This window comes from Dipteris shenzhenensis, chromosome 6 (genome assembly GCF_047967505.1).
Source record: "Dipteris shenzhenensis isolate YYH24624 ecotype China chromosome 6, Dip_SZ_1.0, whole genome shotgun sequence".
Lineage (NCBI taxonomy): Eukaryota > Viridiplantae > Streptophyta > Polypodiopsida > Gleicheniales > Dipteridaceae > Dipteris > Dipteris shenzhenensis.
Window position 1 is genome coordinate 28,557,126 of NC_141601.1, and position 19,130 is coordinate 28,576,255.

The 19,130-nt window shown below is 40.8% G+C and overlaps 1 pseudogene; it reads right to left on the reverse strand.

Annotated features, from left to right (window-relative positions):
- Nucleotides 1-5,550: 5,550 nt before the first annotated feature.
- Nucleotides 5,551-6,276, reverse strand: LOC147901013 (uncharacterized; annotated as a pseudogene).
- Between the last annotated feature and the right edge of the window lie 12,854 nt (nucleotides 6,277-19,130).

Sequence of the window (19,130 nt, forward strand, 5' to 3'; positions counted from 1 at the left end):
ACTTTGTAGAGAATTATACCTTTGCACCACAGCATGAGATCCAATCGAAGTATTATTTCTCCGAACAGGTGATGTGTGATTGAGTTATTGGTTTTTTTATGGCCTCATTATATTGAATTATTTCAATAGTCATATTTTTTTTCAATGCCATATTACAGGTTGCTATATTTGTGCACATTAGCTATCGTCATGCACAGGCTCATGTGGATGGCGTTGATAGCACTATGGACTCACGCATCATTGTGCGAGAGTATCACTTCTACATTAGTGATGATCGATCGCATGATGCCCGTTTTGTGCAGCATTGCTTCACTTTGCATGATAGTTTCTTGATGGATCATGGTGTCACATGGCAGCAGCACTAGATCTGGTCAAACGGTTGTACAGTTTTATTGGTTCTGTAGATGGCACCATGAGACAAGCATTCCGATCACGGGCACAGTAAGGGAGAGCACGATGGTGCAGGTGCTTGCATGAAGCATGCTTTTCATCGATACCAGTTGCGTCACAGTGCTGATCGCTTTAAGGATGCACATGATGTGGTGCGGTGGTGTAGCCAGCACTTATCCACTAGTGCTATCTCCTCATTTTAGTCATGTGATGATGGGGTGGTGAGCCGGCATTTTTGGTGTGTGGAAATTGGGAGTCTTGATCGGTCTAGGCCTTTTGATTATCGTTCAATGTCTAGCACTCTTGATTTCCATTCCATCAGGAGCATAGGTGAGTCTCACCCCGTGATCTTTTCTCAACAATTTGCATGTTTTTGCTCCACATGCGTTGATGATGATTGGGGAGGGTGCGCCATGATACCATGAGCCGCCGATCCATGGGCACAGCGAGTGCTTTCTCCCTTCCAGCCTTGGGAGGAGGTACATGATGATCAGGATGCGGGATTCAGCTCCTCTAGAGATTATGACCAGCTTACAAATATGTTGCGTATTGGTGATATCTTCGCAGTCATTGCTTTGAAGGGCAATGAGGAGGGTGTGGATTATTACTTGTTGCGATGCTCTATGGTGAAGAGTGTGCTGAATGAGGATACAGTGGATGGGCATGGGATGCACTTCGATGCTCATAGCATGATCATAGGTGGCCACTATTTTCAGCAGATACAAAGGCGTGGTTGTTATATTGAGTTCTAGGAGTACGTGGTGGATCAAGAGACATACATGTATTCTCATCTTGTTGTTGCGATCAAGATTACTTTGAGTCGTGTTCGCACTCGCAATGCGACGTCCACTCCATGATGGCGCCTTGTAGTGGAGGATCACGAGAGCATACTTGCAACTATTGGCATGAGAGCCGAATCCTGAGGAGTAGCACATTACATATCATAGTTTTGGGATCATCAATTGATCAGATAGATTTTTATTAGGTATCACTAATTGATTACATATTTTTGTATTCGATATGTATAAGCTCACTGTGTGACTGTACCATTGTAATTTTCATGGACTCATATTTTGTATTTCACTATGATGGTTTTATACGCATTCATACACATCATTGTATTAGATTCTATTTTATACATGATGTCCATTTTCTTCTCAATGGGATTTGTTGTTTCTGCAAAACAAAAAATTGTTTATTAGTAGTTATGTTGTAATTGTGTTTTGCGCTTTAGGACATTTTAAAAATGTGACTAAGAAAATTCATGCACGTACTACCCAAATATGCATGTGGACTTATCTGTTGGGGATGAAACTTCGCACAGCTCTTAGGCTACCCTAGACCTACATCCATGCAAGATTTGGTCTCCAACTGATTTGGTATGTGCCACGTGGAAAGTATAATGCGTACATTTTTGCAAGCACTCCCTACTAGTGACTACGTATGGAAAATGGCGCACGTACTAACCAAATATGCATGTGTACTTATCTGTTGGGGATGAAACTTTGCACTGCTCTTAGGCTACCTTAGACCTACATCCATGCAAGATTTGGTCTCCAACTGATTTGGTATGTGCCACGTGGAAGGTATAATGCGTACATTTTTACAATCCCTACTAGTGACTACGTATAAAAAATGGTGCATGTACTAACCAAATACGCATGTGGACTTATCTGTTGGGGATGAAACTTTGCACACCTATTAGGCTACCCTAGACCTACATTAATGCAAGATTTGGTCTCCAACTGATTTGGTATATGCCATGTGGAAGGTATAATGCGTACATTTCTGCAAGCACTCCCTACTAGTGACTACGTATGGAAAATGGTGCACGTACTAACCCAATATGCATGTGGACTTATCTGTTGGGGATGAAACTTTGCATAGATCTTAGGCTACCCTAGACCTACACCCATGCAAGATTTGGTCTCTAACTGATTTGGTATGTGCCATGTGGAAGGTATAATGCGTACATTTTTACAATCCCTACTAGTGACTATGTATGAAAAATGGTGTTCATACTAACCAAATACGCATGTGGACTTATCTGTTGGGGATGAAACTTTGCACAACTCTTAGGCTCCCTAGACCTACATCCATGTAAGATTTGGTCTCTAAATGATTTGGTATGTGCCACGTGCAAGGTATAATGCATACATTTTTGCAATCCCTACTAGTGACTACATATGAAAAATGGCCCACGTACTAACCAAGTATGCATGTGGACTTATCTGTTGGAGATGAAACTTTGCACAGCTCTTAGGCTACCCTAGACGTACATCCATGCAAGAACTGATTTGATATGTGCCACGTGGAAGGTATAATTTGTACATTTTTACAATCCCTACTAGTGACTACATATGAAAAATGGTGCACGTACTAACCAAATACGCATGTGGACTTATCTGTTGGGGATGAAACTTTGCACGGCTCTCAGGCTACCCTAGACCTACATCCACACAAGATTTGGTCTCCAACTGATTTGGTATGTGCCATGTGGAAGGTTTCATGTGTGCATTTTTACAATCCCTACTAGTGACTACGTATGAAAAATGGCACACGTACTAACCAAATATGCATGTGGACTTATCTGTTGGGGATGAAACTTGGCATGGCTCTTAGGCTACCCTAGACCTACATCCATTCAATATTTGGTATCCAACCGATTTGGTATGTGCCACGTGGAAGGTATAATGCGTACATTTTTACCATCCCTAATAGTGACTATGTATGAAAAATGGCGCACATACTAACCAAATATGCATGTGGACTTATCTGTTGGGGATGAAACTTTGTGTAGCTTTTAGGCTACCCTAGACCTACATCCATGCAAGATTTGGTCTCCAATTGATTTGGTATATGCCACGTGGAAGGTATAATGCGTACATTTTTACAATCCCTACTAGTGACTACGTATAAAAAATGGCACACGTACTAACCAAATACACATGTGGACTTAGCTGTTGGGGATGAAACTTTGCACAGCTCTTAGGCTATCCTAGACCTACATCCATTCAAGATTTGGTCTCCAAATGATTTGGTATGTGCCACGTGGAAGGTATAATGCGTACATTTTTGCATGCACTCCCTACTAGTGACTACGTATGAAAAATGGCACACGTACTAACCAAATACGCATGTGGACTTATCTGTTGGGGATGAAACTTTGCACGGCTCTTAGGCTACCCTAGACATACATCCATGCAAGATTTGGTTGCCAATCGATTTTGTATGTGCTGCGTGGAAGGTATAATGCATACATTTTTGCATGCACTCCCTACTAGTGACTACATATGGAAAAATGGCAAACATACTAACCAAATATGCCGGTGGACTTATCTGTTGTGCATGAAACTTTACACAGATCTTAGGCTACCCTAGACCTACATCCATGCAAGATTTGGTTTCCAACTGATTTGGTATGTGTCACGTGGAAGGTATAATGTGTACATTTTTACAATCCCTCCTAGTGACTACATATGAAAAATGGCACACGTACTAATCAAATACGTATGTGGACTTATCTATTGGGGATGAAACTTTGCACGACTATTAGGCTACCCTAGAAAACATCCATGCAAGATTTGGTCTCCAACTGATTTGGTATGTGCCATGTGGAAGGTATAATGCGTACATTTTTACAATCCCTACTAGTGACTATGTATGAAAAATGGTGCACGTACTAACAAAATACGCACGTGGACTTATCTGTTGGGGATGATTTTGGACGAATCATACATAATCATGTATTAATGTTTGACACATGTTACTACCAATGAGCACCATTCCATGCTAAACATTGACATTTTTTTCTTAATCTACAATTTACAATAATTAGTGACAATATTAGTGTAATAATTGCAAGCATTGATATATACAAAATTCAATATAATATTCAAAATGATAAAGTTCATAGCACGAGAGAGAGAGAGAGAGAGAGAGAGAGAGAGAGAGATCTTATACTTGAACACCTTTTCAATGCTTAATGTTTACAATTACTTCACATGGCATTATTTTTAAAATACCTTATGTATTAGATGTGTGAATTGAGATATCTGAAATTCAAAATGATACTCCTAATTTTAAATGTTTATGTTAGATTTTAAAAAACTATAAACTGAGATAAACAAAGTAAGAAGAACATCATGAAAGTACCAAAATGAATGTGTACATCATCATCATCATCGTGCAAAAGTACATCCCTAAACAAGATATGTGTGAAGCCTAAACAATCATCATGAACCAAAATATGATAACTCCACATATGATCTTCTAGTCGTCCTCTGACGTGGCTCCTGTATGACCCGCTACCCAACCGTCCACTGTGTGCCCTTAGGCAAAGCCGGATCAGATGGGCCAACCTCATCTCCTGGATCAGATGGGCCAGACTCATCCTAATGAAGAGGAGGGCATGCTGCATGAGCCACTGCTGCCATCTCTGCCTCCCTTGCCTCCTCTATGTATGCACGCCTCAGCTCCCAAAGTCGTGCATCTGTGAATACTGATGCCTCAAATCCAGCGTGAGTAATCGTCTCTACATGTATAAGATGCTGATCTCGGCCTCATCCAAGCTGCTGCTCCGCCCACTATTGCAATGATATATGAAGCTCTACCTCTCACTCAATACGATGTGCCTCCTCTGCTCGTGCCTCATCACCTGGCATGAAATCACCATATGAGAAGCATCGCGGAACACACACTGCAACCATTGAAGTATCACAACCCTCCTGCTACAATAAAGCTCTATGTGTCTCGTCCCTATAGTGCTCTGTCAAGACCACGCGGGCAAATGGATCAATGGCTTGACAATGACCAGGATACAGAGCATCCATGCGTAGTCCTTTGTAAGTGGCCACATCAATGTCAGCAAAGCATATAGGGCACATTGATCGTGCCACCATGTGGCGGGTCATGCAATAATGGAGATGTGCGATGTGGCCGCACCCTAGTCTAAACCACCCTACGGTGTCAAAATCCTCGTAGCAAAGGATGCAAGTGGTGGTAGGAAGCCTGGCTATGACTAGTGCATCTATGGGTGTCCTAGTCGGCACATCTACAGGACGAGCGGGTACAGGGCCACACTAGGGTGGATCCTATGGCAAGATGGATCACGACTAATATGTCTCAACTGCAAAATATAGTGCTTCGCTCAATGGTAGGCTATGCGTGTCCAAATCCTCTGCTCCTCCAAATTTGCCTCCAACTATCATACACGAGACTCCATATCCTGTCACAATAGATGTGCCTGCCAAGCAAACATGTCACGTACATGGTGAGAATGAACAAAAAAACTTCAGTTCAAAACATGCAACAAAAAAATAAACTAAAATAATTAAAATAACTAATCTCGACCCTAGACTCAGCCAACAATGCCTCCAACTCCACAATCCGTGCATCTCGAGTATCCAACTCATGTTGAGGCGGTGTAGATGTGGGAGGTGGTGTAGATGTGGGAGGCTCCATAGATGTGAGAGGTGGGGGAGGTGGAATCGAAAGTGATCTCGATAGGGCAGAGACCATGTCGTACAAGGATGAGGCCACTGAATGAACATCCCCCCTAATTCGTCCTCCAACATCTCGCAATGCTGGTGCAGGGATAGTGTGCAGCTTTGGTGCCTCGCATCGATGCCGAACACCTACAGTCTGACACTCCTGATGTCCCATCCTACCATGTCCCACTCCTGATCCTGGATGGGTACTAAGGTAGTCTACCCGATGACCAAGCACAAACTCTTTGTATAGCTGCATGGCAAATGACCTGGCTATTTGATGGTTGTGAGGCAATCGACCACCATTCGTAGTGAGACATCTCGGATAAATGTGTGCTGCTGTGACGGGGTTTTTACAAAGTAAAATATAAAATGGCTACCCTGATCGTGGTTGCATCGCCTCATCCCAAAACATATCCTCTAAGGCCTGCTTGTGAGGTGACTCACACTCAAACAACTCTCGAATGGCTCTCCAATCCAAGCCATGACCACCGATCTTTGCCTCAGCTTGTGCGTGAAAGGTATCCAAAACGTCGTCAACTGTGTCTAATCGACCTAGAGCATCAATGATTGAATCGAGACTCGCAACCAAGTGAGGGGGTGCCCTAGCATCCTACAATGCCCTCATCTCAGTTCTCAAAATCTCTATCTGCATATGAATAGTGGTGCCAGAACCTGCACACTGGCTGGCACATGCACAAAAAACACATGGAAATTAATATTCTATTTGGGTAATGAAAATTAATATTCTATTCAATGGGACTTAATAATCTATTTGCGTAATGAAAACTTTTAGCTAGCCAATTTTGATTGAATTTTTGCAAAATCTCATGACAAGGTTTCATGGAATCCCATAAGTCTTTGTATTTGTCTATGTAACTATATCCATACATAGATCTACAACCTTCCCTAGTTCCCTATTTCTATAGTTTCATGTGCCGCCTAAAGGGATTGCTAGCCACATGATCTACCCTCTCCTTGCATCAACCTCTCCCACCATATGATTTGAAAATGATGTGTAGGTGAATGTGTTGTTCAAATAATCCTATTTGTTTGATTGATTACACTTAGTCACATACTCCTTGATGAGGTAGGATGTCGTTGGGATCATGCTATGCACCTAACGGTAGATGGGCCAAATGTGTGGCTATGCCTACAATAGTGCTATGTTGCAAATGCAACACATGCACTCCCTACATGCTCTAAGTTGCTCCACTCTTCAATGGAAGATGCACACACAATAGTTATTTAACGGTGTTATTGAAAAAGGGATTTAGATGTACATCCTTGGTCTTATTTCATTTTCAAAGAAATTTCAAACTTTGTGTTAAAGATGCTACACTTTCCTAATTTGAAAAATAATATAAAAACTACTTTAATCTCTTTTTTAAAATAAACGAAATAGATGATTTTAAAAAACAAAATATATACGTTTTGACATTTAAATAAAAACTTCACTAACTTGAAAAATAATATAAAAGCTACTTTAAACTCTTATTTTCTTTTTTTTTATAGATGATATCTAAAAACAAAATTTAAACATTTTTATATTTAATTCAAGACTTCACTGATTTAAAAAATAACATAAAAACTACTTTAATCTCTTTTTTTTAATAGATGATTTTAATATATATGTTTTGACATTTAAATTAAAACTTCACTAACTTAAATAATATAAAAGCTACTTTAAACTCTTATTTTGATTTTTTTAAAAGATGATTTTTAAAAATAAAATTTAAACATTTTTTATTTAAATAAAAAAATCACTAATTTGAAAAATAACATAAAAACTACTTTAATCTCGTTTTTTTTTAATAAATGATTTTAAAAAACAAAATATATACGTTTTCACATTTTAAATAAAAACTTACGTAATTAAAAAATAATTTGAAAAACTTTAAAATTATGCATTTTAAATTTTGAAATATTTTATAATTAAATTAGATATTCCTAAAAACTAAATTTTAAATAAATTTTCACCAAAAAAAAGCTATATTTAAAAAACCTTACCTGGAATCTCCCACTCCGTCCGTCTCCGTCGCTCTGTCGTTGCTCGTCGGTCCTTCTCCATCGCTCCCACAATTCCGTCGATTTCGATGAGGAGGAGCTTGATCAAGGTTTGAAGAATGAGGAGGTCCCTCTCTTTATATACAAAAATTTATGGTTTCAATACCACGATCGAGGTACTGGGATGCCACGTACCTCGATCGTGGTATTGGACATGCCACATACATCATCGGTCCATCATACCACTTACAATGCCATATACCTCGATCATGGTATTTCACATGCCACATACACATCGGTCCATCATACCTTGATCGAGGTATGGACATGCCACGATACCTCGATCGAGGTATCTCAGCTGCCAGCACAGTACATGTCGGATGCCACATACCTCGATCGTGGTATTTGACATGCCACATACACATCGGTCCAGCATACCTCAATCGAGGTATAGACCTGCCACGATACCTCGATCGAGCTATGTCAGCTGCCAGCACAATACATGTCAGATGACACATACCTCGATCGTGGTATTTGGCATGCAGCCATGTCATCGATCGAGCATACCAAAGGTGTCAAAAGAATGTAGGATCATGTTAAACCTAGTGCACACAAGATAAGCGGAAGAACTAAGGTGGCTCAAAGCACACTAAATAAGACATGAGAGGGAGATAGCAAATGATCTATATCTCTTGCAATGTGTGTGTTCTCAACAATACATGATAGGCCTCTTATATAGAGAGTGCCCTTTGAATAGTCAACATCTGTGGGATCCTCTCATCCACATCTCTCCTTGTGGATATCCTCAATCCACATCTCCACATCATGTAGTCCACATTCTAGGGTGGCTACTTTAATTCTTTCCTATACCATACCTTAGCCTTTAATTATGTGCTCATGGCACCATATCTCTCAACACCTCCTTATGACAATGATGTGTGCATTCATGCTTTGCTTTTCCATTTGTTGCAAAGGTCTTACCAATTGATTTCTTTCAATATTGGCATTGTCTAATTGCATACACTGATTCTAACTTGACACGTGCATAGAGCTTAAAAAGATGATCACTTTTCCTTTTTGGAGCGTGTCCAAATTCTTCTTGGATTGCAAGTTACGCCTTGTTGAAGGTTTTTGTGAAGAAGAGGGCCTTTGATGATGTGGCACTGTGTGCTTAGAAGGCACTACTGACTGTGCATGCTGATGTGGCAATCTTTTGACCCAACTAGGTAAACCCAAGGTTACATTCCCTTTACCATGGTCCAACTGAACCTAGCCACTGTTAAGGTTAACTAATCTTATCCACTTGTTAACCAAGGTTATCTTAACTTAGCCAACCAAAGAATTTAACCAACTTCTGTAACTAGGGGTGGTTCCAAAAATGCCACGTGTTAATTTTTTGTTAACCTTGCAAGAGATAAGGACTTTGAAGGTGCAGATAGATTGCAGCGACGACAGCTCGCAGAGGATCGATCGTGTTGGCACGTCGCAGAGCACCCTCGTGGAGAGTCGTCTGAGGCGAGTCATCTGTGGAGGCCGTAGCTGGTCGATCAACGTTGAAGACGGTGGAGCACAAGCTTTGGAGCTTATTGGCACTGGCTACTGGGCTGCTCAGGCGGGTCTGTTTTTGGCTTGCGAGGCTTTTGCTGCCACTTGCTGGTCAGGTTCACTGGAGCTAGGAGGTTGGAGCCACTGATCACGGGGTGAAGGTCCTCAGTAGCCCGCGACGCAGTCTTGAGCCCGTGCGCTCTGTGAAGGAAGGCTTTTGGAGTGCGCGCGTCACTGACAGAGGCTACTACATCATTTGATGCGGCTGGAGCCAGAGCTGTGGAAAGAAGTCGACAGACGTTGCTGGGGCTTGTAGAAGTGTTGTGAGGGTGCGCGAGGCTATTGGGGCTGCAGTCGTTAGGGAAGCTTGTGGAGCTTCCTTGTTGAGGAAGTTGCTTGATGGAGAGCCGTTTGATGCGGCTCTTGGAGCGTGACTATGGAGTGGAAGGACCGTGTGTGGCAGAGCTTGTGTGTTGTGAGTAGCGAAGGAGCTGCTGTGTGTCAATGTGGCATAGAGACCCAAGAAGCCCTCGCGCTGGATAATGCCTACAAAAGCCTGAGACACGTTGTTGTAGGCTATGGCACCACCGATACTCACAGTACCCCGCAGGAGGGTGCTCAAGCTGATCTGATTGCGAGCAACCTCAAGAGGATACGTGACAGAGTTGTGGGAGCTTGCTAATCATGGTTCGTGGCCTTGGAGCTAGCCCGTAGCTAAGTGCAATCCGTCGTGGCAAGGCTAGTTCTAGTTGCTATGGCCAAGTCTTTGCAAGAGCCTAGCAAAGTAACCAAATCTCTATGAAATAATAACACAAGAGATCTGTCTCTCTCTCTCTCTTTCTCTCTCTCAAGGCAACACTCAAGAAGTCTCACAAAGCATTCTCAACTACATCTAAAACTAATCTAGACTTAGCTAACCTAGGCTCTGATACCATGTCAAAAGAATGTAGGATCATGTTAAACCTAGTGCACACAAGATAAGCGGAAGAACTAAGGTGGCTCAAAGCACACTAAATAAGACATGAGAGGGAGATAGCAAATGATCTATATCTCTTGCAATGTGTGTGTTCTCAACAATACATGATAGGCCTCTTATATAGAGAGTGCCCTTTGAATAGTCAACATCTGTGGGATCCTCTCATCCACATCTCTCCTTGTGGATATCCTCAATCCACATCTCCACATCATGTAGTCCACATTCTAGGGTGGCTACTTTAATTCTTTCCTATACCATACCTTAGCCTTTAATTATGTGCTCATGGCACCATATCTCTCAACAAAAGGTATGTGGACTTGCCATGGTACCTCGATCAAGGTATGTGAGCTACCATGTCGGATGCCACATACCTCGATCGTGGTATTTGACATGACCCATGTCATCTATCCACGATACCTCGATCGAGGTATGTGGACTTGCCACGATACCTCGATTGAGGTATGGGTGTCTTGCCACGATACCTCGATCGAGGTATAGGCTCGGTTCGGTGGAGTAAAGTGGGGGAACTCGATCGAGGTATTGGCTTGGTTCGGTTGTCCTCGTGTGAGAATTTCATTAGGTATTTCACACCAAAGCAAAACTTTTGTATTTTTACTCAAGGGGGTGTCACACTCCCCCGCAAGTGGTCCGGAAGTGGACACCCTTAGCTTGCTACCTCCCACGTTATGCAAATCACTCCAGTTGTAGTCTAAGCCATGTGCACTCATTCGTGGTTTGCATTGGGTTGCATTGGATGCTTTACAGGCCATTTGGATGCATTGTGATCCTTGTTGGATACGCTAATAGGGTTGCTTTGTGGGATGCTTTATTGAAGGATGTTTAGCACACAGATGCCATTTTATGCTAAGGGACAACTTTGACATATTGCAATGGATGCATATGTTGTGCTATGATCTCTTGGATGAGATTTTGTTGATGCATATACACATGGATGGTATTTATGCTTGAGGCATTTGGCTCTTATTGGCATTTGGTTTGCCATTATTTTGTCATTACAAGTTGACATTTTCTTTTGGGCCAGATTTTCTCATATGGATGCATAGTATATGCACATGAGTCAAATGCATTTTGATGCTTTGGGCCTTGACTTTTGGTGACATTATCCTTCATTAAGGCAAAAATATTGGGTGCAACTAGTATTTGGTGTGATTTCTCTCTTGTTGCAGGTACTAGCATTTGGGATTTTGTTTCATTTGCATCATGGCATCCTCTTCCATGCCTAAAAATGAGTTTTTAAGCATTAAAAAGTTTTATGGGACAAACTTTTCTTTGTGGAAAGAACAGATAAGGGAAAAACCTCTACAACCTTGAATCCATCATCTTTAGGTTTCTTGGCTAGAGTTAACAACAAGATATCTCTCATTTTTAGATCATCCCAATCCTCTGCATTAAGAATCTTGTCATATTTATATCTGACCCTAACAAGTGTTTGGATGTCTTTCTTCATGATGGTGACCCTGTGTGCATGTGCTGCTACCATCATGGTGTCCATGAAAAAATCTATGAGCCACTCTTCATAGCAGCTTCTTAGAGAGCAAGTAGTGCAGTCCTTTGCCATCCAAAGTCCACATGCCAATTCATGCATACTGCCCTGACTAGCCTTTGGAATGGTGCCATGGGTATTGCATATCCTATGGCTTTCAGAGCCTTCCTAATCTCCATCAGGATAGATCTGCTTTGGCTTACTCTTTTCTTCTTATTCCTTGCTAGCATGTGCACAGGCTTCCCTTTCTTTGAAGATTTAGACCTAGATGGAGCCGTGGCAGCCCCTGTAATGTTAGGTCCTTTTTCTTTCCTTCTGGCTATTTCTTTGGTTCTTGCCATAGTATATAGTGCTCCTCTTGGGAAAAAACCCAAACATCACAAGGAAATCGGCAACCTAAGATTTGCTTGAAAATGCGATATGGTGTAAAAAGATAGAGAAAAGGCTGAAATCATGTTTTTCAGAAAATGTTTTTGGACATACCCCAGGAACACCCAGCATGCTAAAAGTTTTCTAGAAAACGTGATATGGAGGAGAAAAACAAAGAACAAGCTCAAATCACGTTTTTGAGCAAATATATTGAAGTCTACTCTAATTAATCAATTTGGACTTTACCATCCTTGTAAAACCTATAATGCAGATGAGATGTGCTCAAAAAAACAACTCATAGAGTGCCTTTGAGAGAAAGCTATGGAATGGTCATTTCACCTTACTAACAGGAAAAACCAATGACTTGTGATAGATTGTTTACCGGGGCTTGTGTGTATAGTTGGAGCTGGAGCTGGGGAGGTGTGAGATGGACCTGGGGAAGTTGTGGCTGGAGATGCAATGGGTGGTGGAGCTGGTGAGGGAGGTTGTATTTGGAGCTGCAGTGGGACTCTGAGATGGAAATGGTGAGGTAGTGAGGTTGGAGCTAGAGCTAGAGCTAGTAAGGTAGTGAGGTTGGAGCTGGAGCCAGAGCTAGTAAGGTAGTGAGGTTGGAGCTAGAGGTGATGAGGTTGGAGCTAACTAAAGCTAGAGATAGGGATGAAATAAAGGGTAGCTCTACTTAGAGGGGGTTTTGTCTCGAAATTTGTGCAAAACAATGATGAGGAAATAAATGCACAGGAACCTAGAAGACCGTTTTCCACATGTGTGGCTGATAAGACAGATGTGACATTTATTGGAAACTATGCCCTTTCCTCTTATCTACACTTTCTCCATCCCTCTAGTAGTTCTAATCTACACTTTCCTCCATCCCTCTAGCAGTTATAATCTGCATCCCTTCCATCATCATCCCCCTCACCCCCCCTTTACTCCCATCATCCCCCCAACCCCAACCCCCCACCCCACCCTTACTACACCTATGCAAGAGCCACAGACAAGTCACTAGGGCCAATAATGCACAAAAAAAATCTAGGTACTCATTCTACCACTTAGGAATCTGTTATATTTGTTTGCAGTAGTGTTTTCTTGATCTGTGATTGTGTGGACCTCATCTTCTCTTAGGTGCTAGTACTTGGTCCATAGAGGATAACATTTTTTTCTAGAAAATGTGATTTGAGGCTCTTTTCCATAAAAACACCCTATAACATGCTAGGTGTGCACAAGCTTGTAGGAAGGAAAAAATGAATGATACTCTAAAAAGCCTGGTCTAAAAATAGGTGCATGCGATCACTAGATACTCTAAATATAGTACCTTGAAGACCAATTTTGGCATGTGTTTTCTCCCATCATTAGCCCCACCTACCTATACTTGTGCAAAAGCCACTATCTTGATCTATCTAATTTTGCTACATCAGCAGCTATTAGGCATTTACCTGAACTTGTCTGGACTTTATGTTTTTGCATCAAGAGGAAGGACTTTTTGCTAGAAAATGCAATATGGAAGAGAAAAACAAAGAAAGAGCTCAAATGGCATTTTTGAGAAAATGTTGCTTAAGCCCAATCTAATCAATCAATTGTACTCCACCATCCTCCTAAACCCTAGATTATAGATGAGTTGTGCTCGAAAAAACATTTCAGGGAGTGTCTTTGAGAGAAAGCTATGGAATGGTCATTTCACCTTAACAACACGATAAACCAATGATAGGAGATAGATTGCTTACCTGGGCTTGTGTGTAGAGCTAGAGCTGGGGTGGTTGTGGCTAGTGCTATAGTGGGTGGTGGAGCTGGTGAGGTTGGAGTTAGAGCTGTAGTGGGACTCTGTGATGGAGGTAGTGAGGTGCTAGAGCTGGTTAGTAGTGAGGTTGGAGCTAGAGGTGGTTAGGTTGGAGCTAGAGGTGGTTGGAGCTAGAGGTGGTGAGGTAGTGAGGTTGGAGCTAGAGCTGGTGAGGTAGTGAGGTTGGAGGCAACTGAAACTAGAGATAGGGATGAAATGAAATATAACTCTACTTAGAGGCGGTTTTGTCTCAAAATGTGTGCAAGCAATCATGGGGAAATAAATGCATAGGTACCTAGAAGACCGTTTTCCACACGTGTGGCTGACAAGACGGATGTGTCATGCATTGAAAACTATGCCCTTTTCCCTTATCTACATTTTCTTCATCCCTCTAGTAGTTTTGATCTACACTCTCCTCCATCCCTAGACCACATCCTTACCTTGCATCACTGCCATCATCCCCCCCCCCCTTACTCCCATCATCCCCCCCCTAACACCCCCCCCCCCTTATGCATTTGTGCAAGAGCCACAGACAAGTCACCAGGGTAGAACAAATCCAGGTACTTATATATACCACTTAGGAATCTACTATATTTGTGGGCAGTACTGTTTTCTTGATCTGTGGTTGTGTAGACCTCACCTTTCCTTAGGCGCCAATGACACAGCACACAGGGAATAACTTGTTTTGCTAGAAAATGCAATTTGAGGCTCTTTTTCATTAAAACACACTATATCGCATTTATTAGAGCAAAATATGCTAGGTGTGCAAGAATTAGATAAAAAACGTGATCTGGAGTAGTTTTCCTGAAGAAACATGCATATCGCCTTTTCTAGCAAAAGGTACTAACCTTATTTGTATGTATCAGTTTAAGAAGAGCTTGATGGGTGCCACCTTGATGGTTGTCAGCTTGATGTATCTTGAGCTGTAGTGGGTCTCAGTCTGGATAACAGTTTGATGGGTTGAGATAGAGCTGTAGTGGGTCTACGGGAAGGACCTGGAGCTATATTGGGTCAGGGTAATAGAGCTGTTGAGGTTGTCTATCACAAGCCTATAGGGAGGAAGATGAAACTAGAGATGGAGATGACAACAGCAATGATTAAGTTTGGCAGCTTGGTCTAAAATAGGTGCATGCAATCACTAGATACTCTAAATATAGTACCTTGAAGACCTGTTTTGGCATGTGTGGCTGACAAGTATGACTTGAATAGATATCTCTGCCATCTCCTCTTATCTTCACTTTTCTCCATCTATTCAACAGTTTTGAATCTTCATCTTCTTCCTCATCTTCATCTAGACAATACTTTAGACCCTGCTTTTTTTCCATCATCATCCCCACCTACCTATACTTGTGCAAATGCCATGGAGAGGAAGGATACAGGTACTTAACTACACCACAGTCTTGATCTACCTTTCGAATTGTCATCTTCATCTATCTAATTCAACTCCATCAGCTAGTAGTCATATGCTTCATCTTTTGAATGATCAAGACAACTATCTTGTAGATTCACCTAAATTTTCTCTAGACATGATGTTTTTGCATCAATAGGACTTTTTGCTAGAAAATGTGATTTTAGTCTATTTAATTATAAAGAAATTCATATTGTGTTTTTCTGCAAACTTTCAAAGCGAAGGAGCTAACCATCTAGGTGATGCACCAAGACCTATCAGGAAGACCATTGACCTCTCAGCTTATGCTGTAAAGGAGGACGAATCTTCTAGTAAGAATTTTTGTATGAGTGCTTCTGTTTCTTTTTAGCTATATGTGCAAGACTCATTTTTTGATTTTATATGATGCAGGGAAGAGCAGAAACCCCAATGACAAGGGTTCAGACAAAGGTGGACAATCAGTTGGTAAGGGAAAGGAGGAGGAAAAGACGTCACCCCAACTGCAGCTCTTTGAATTTTTGCAGAAGTCATAATTCCAACTATACTATCACAAATACCATGATATGTTCAATAAGGAGCTAGATTTGCAGTCTCTTCTAACACAGCACAAGGATTTTCTTGGAATCCTTCCACGAGCTTATAGTTGAAGGATCAAAAGTTGTCAACAGCAAGACTTTTGTACATGTCAAAGACATTGCTGCAAACAACACGATGAGGTATCAAATGCACAAGGTGTTTGACAGTTTTGAAGACTGCAACAAGGGAATATCCACTGTACACAAGGGCAATTGCAAGATACTTGAAGAGGCACTTGCATTTGCCATGTATGTACACTATGGTGATGGATCAGTTGAGGACCCAAAGGATAGCGATGAGGAAGAAGAAATAGAGGAAAAGTCAAATCTACCAGAAGTGGAAGAGAATATCAACCCGATAGAGGAAGAGCTTGCAGTTGCAGCATTGGACCTAGTGGCCTTAAAAAATGAGATCCTAAGAGATGTTGTCTTAGTGGATGACGTTGAGGCTGAGAGCTCTATCCTCACTATGCCCATTCTTCCCTCATTCAATATTGAGAGAAAAGAGTATGTCTTGTTGTATGACATACAATGCCTATTTAATTTGAGAGACAATTAGGCAATTGCCCTTATTGCACAATCTTGTAGGGTTGACAAGGAAGTAAGGATTGAGGACAATCCTTTGTTAGAGCTAGAGGACAAATTCAATGCTTCAGAAGCATTGTCCATCTATTTTGAGCAAGCCAAAATGTATGAAGAGGTGGATGAGACAATCTTCCAGGAAACCCAAGCATGAATGAACCTCACAGCAAGCTTGGATATCAGTGATAGCTCCGAGGATAAGGAGGAGATGGGTATCTCCTTGTTTAACGATGATATACTAGAGAAAGAAGAGAATATTGAGGTAAGGAACCTACCTTTCTTGCATTTGGAATTTAGATATGCAATTTGATGGTTTGTGTTAAATCAAAGTGTCTTTTGCATATGGCAGTTGTTCGTTGAAGATGACACATTCCTCCTGAGGGCAGCTGGAAGTAGAATTCCTACGCTTGGTAAACTATCAAGCCTTTCTCATTATATTAAAGACCTATCTGCTGTGAAGATACCGATTTTTAGCAAATTACTTAGCAACGATGGGGTTCCTCTTACTTATTTTTTCAAGTGTTTCTCAAAAGTTTTGGGTGGTCATCCTATATCGTGGCAAATAGATAAGATCATATTGATAGAGAAGCATTCTGCTTTACTTATTTTTGGGTGTTATGCTGGAAAGCAAGGCTCAAGAGCTGGCTAATTTTTGACATATACTGCTTGGGCACTAGCTTGTGGTGTAAAGGATCCCCTCTCCTTGGAAGCTTATGGAAAGCATAAGCTCATTAGGAATCGAGAGCCTTCTTTGGTGGCCCTTCCCAACAAATTAATTAAAGAGCAAACTGCAAGCACAACAACTCCAGCACAAGATGAGAAGAGTTCAATTGCTCCTTAGGTCAATAAAAAAAAGGTCTCCAATCAAAGTCAAAAGAAAGATTCCAAGCAAAGTTGGCAAACCATTGGAAGGATAGCTTGTATGACATTGTATATTTTACAAGATAGAAGTAAGGTTGAATTGTGAGAACGCTATCATTTTAGAATGCCTTAGTTATGTTTATGTGTATTTATGACAAAAACAATGTACATTTTGAAATAGAAATATATGTACTATATTTCAACTATTTCAATGGTTGCGTACAATGACTTCTTATGAATGAAATATCCAAGTCTTGGTCATTGCAAAAAAAAAAATTGAGACATTTGATGACACCAATTGATGATCAAGGTTTAGCACTTAGCTTCTATCTACCCATTTGTCGTTTACAAATATCTTTGAGAGTCTCCACTGAGCATATCTTTGTGCTGCATTTGAGTTCTACAAAATCTACCTCCTTTCCTTTTGAGCCAACCTGAAAGCTAGCTTAACCTGTGATGTGTAACTTTCTTCTTGGCTTGAAGTCTTTGTAGTATTCCTCGATAGAACCACTGGAACACTTCTTTTAAACTATTGGCTTTCTATTTTCCTCCAAAATGTTGTGTATGTCTAAAGAATGCATTTCGTGCCATGTGTGATTTCTCCATTCCTTGTGTGGACCAAATTGCAGGGCATCCATATTTTTTTACAAAGAAAGGAAGGTAATTGTAGATTATATGCTGTTTTGATGCATAGGCAAGTGGGCATTAGAATATATAAAACTAAGATTGTTTGCTTTAAAAAAAACATGCACAAAAACAGGATATTGTTCTTTCCATGTAATGAGTGATGTTACATGTTGTCCAAGTATCTTTCATTGCCTTTCCAAAACTCTTTACCGCTTCTTTAAATGCTTGTTGATCATTTTTGCTAAAGGTGGCTTAGTCACAAAAAAAAAAAAGTTTATCTAAGCATTTCCACACTTATGCCTTGACATCTCTTGCCAATCCATCTGCCTAATGATCTTTGACAACCTTGTGGACTTTTCTCCACAAGTTATACTTTATCCTTGATACGTATGTTGTTTTATTGCCATTTATTTTTTGTTCTCTGGATGAGACAGAAATATTCTAGCCTTTACTCCACCAATAGATGGCTCGATAGGAACATCTTTTCCATTTGTAGATTTTTTAAGATCCTTTGTAATATGTACATCTCCTCCATGGAGACCAATTTCTGATAGCACTTCTTCTAACGATTGTAGTGCCTCTTTTCTTTTGCTCTCAGGGCGAAGTTTCCATGCAAACCCAATATATAGGAAAATGAGTTTCTCAATGATCCTACATAATGCATGCAATGTACAAATGTGAACATTGCATAATGGAATGTCAAGAACTACTTTGAAATTTTTATCTACTTTATCTCTGTTGGATGCTCTTTTCCACCATTTAGAATATAGGACATGCACTGGTTTCATTGCAGTACAACCAAGGAGATTTTGAGTTACCCCCTTTGCTTATATTGAACGTACACTTCAGTGTCTTCAAGTCACCTGCCATATGCCATTCAATTTGAAAATCACCCTTCCCTAGAACATGAAGATGGCGTCCTCAGACTTGACTCTTGATAATTAATGGTCTATCTATTTGATGAAATACCCAATAAAGTACTGCATCCTCAGTCTTCACCTGTAATTTAAAACCATATGTTTGCAAGATATATGATATAAAATTTAT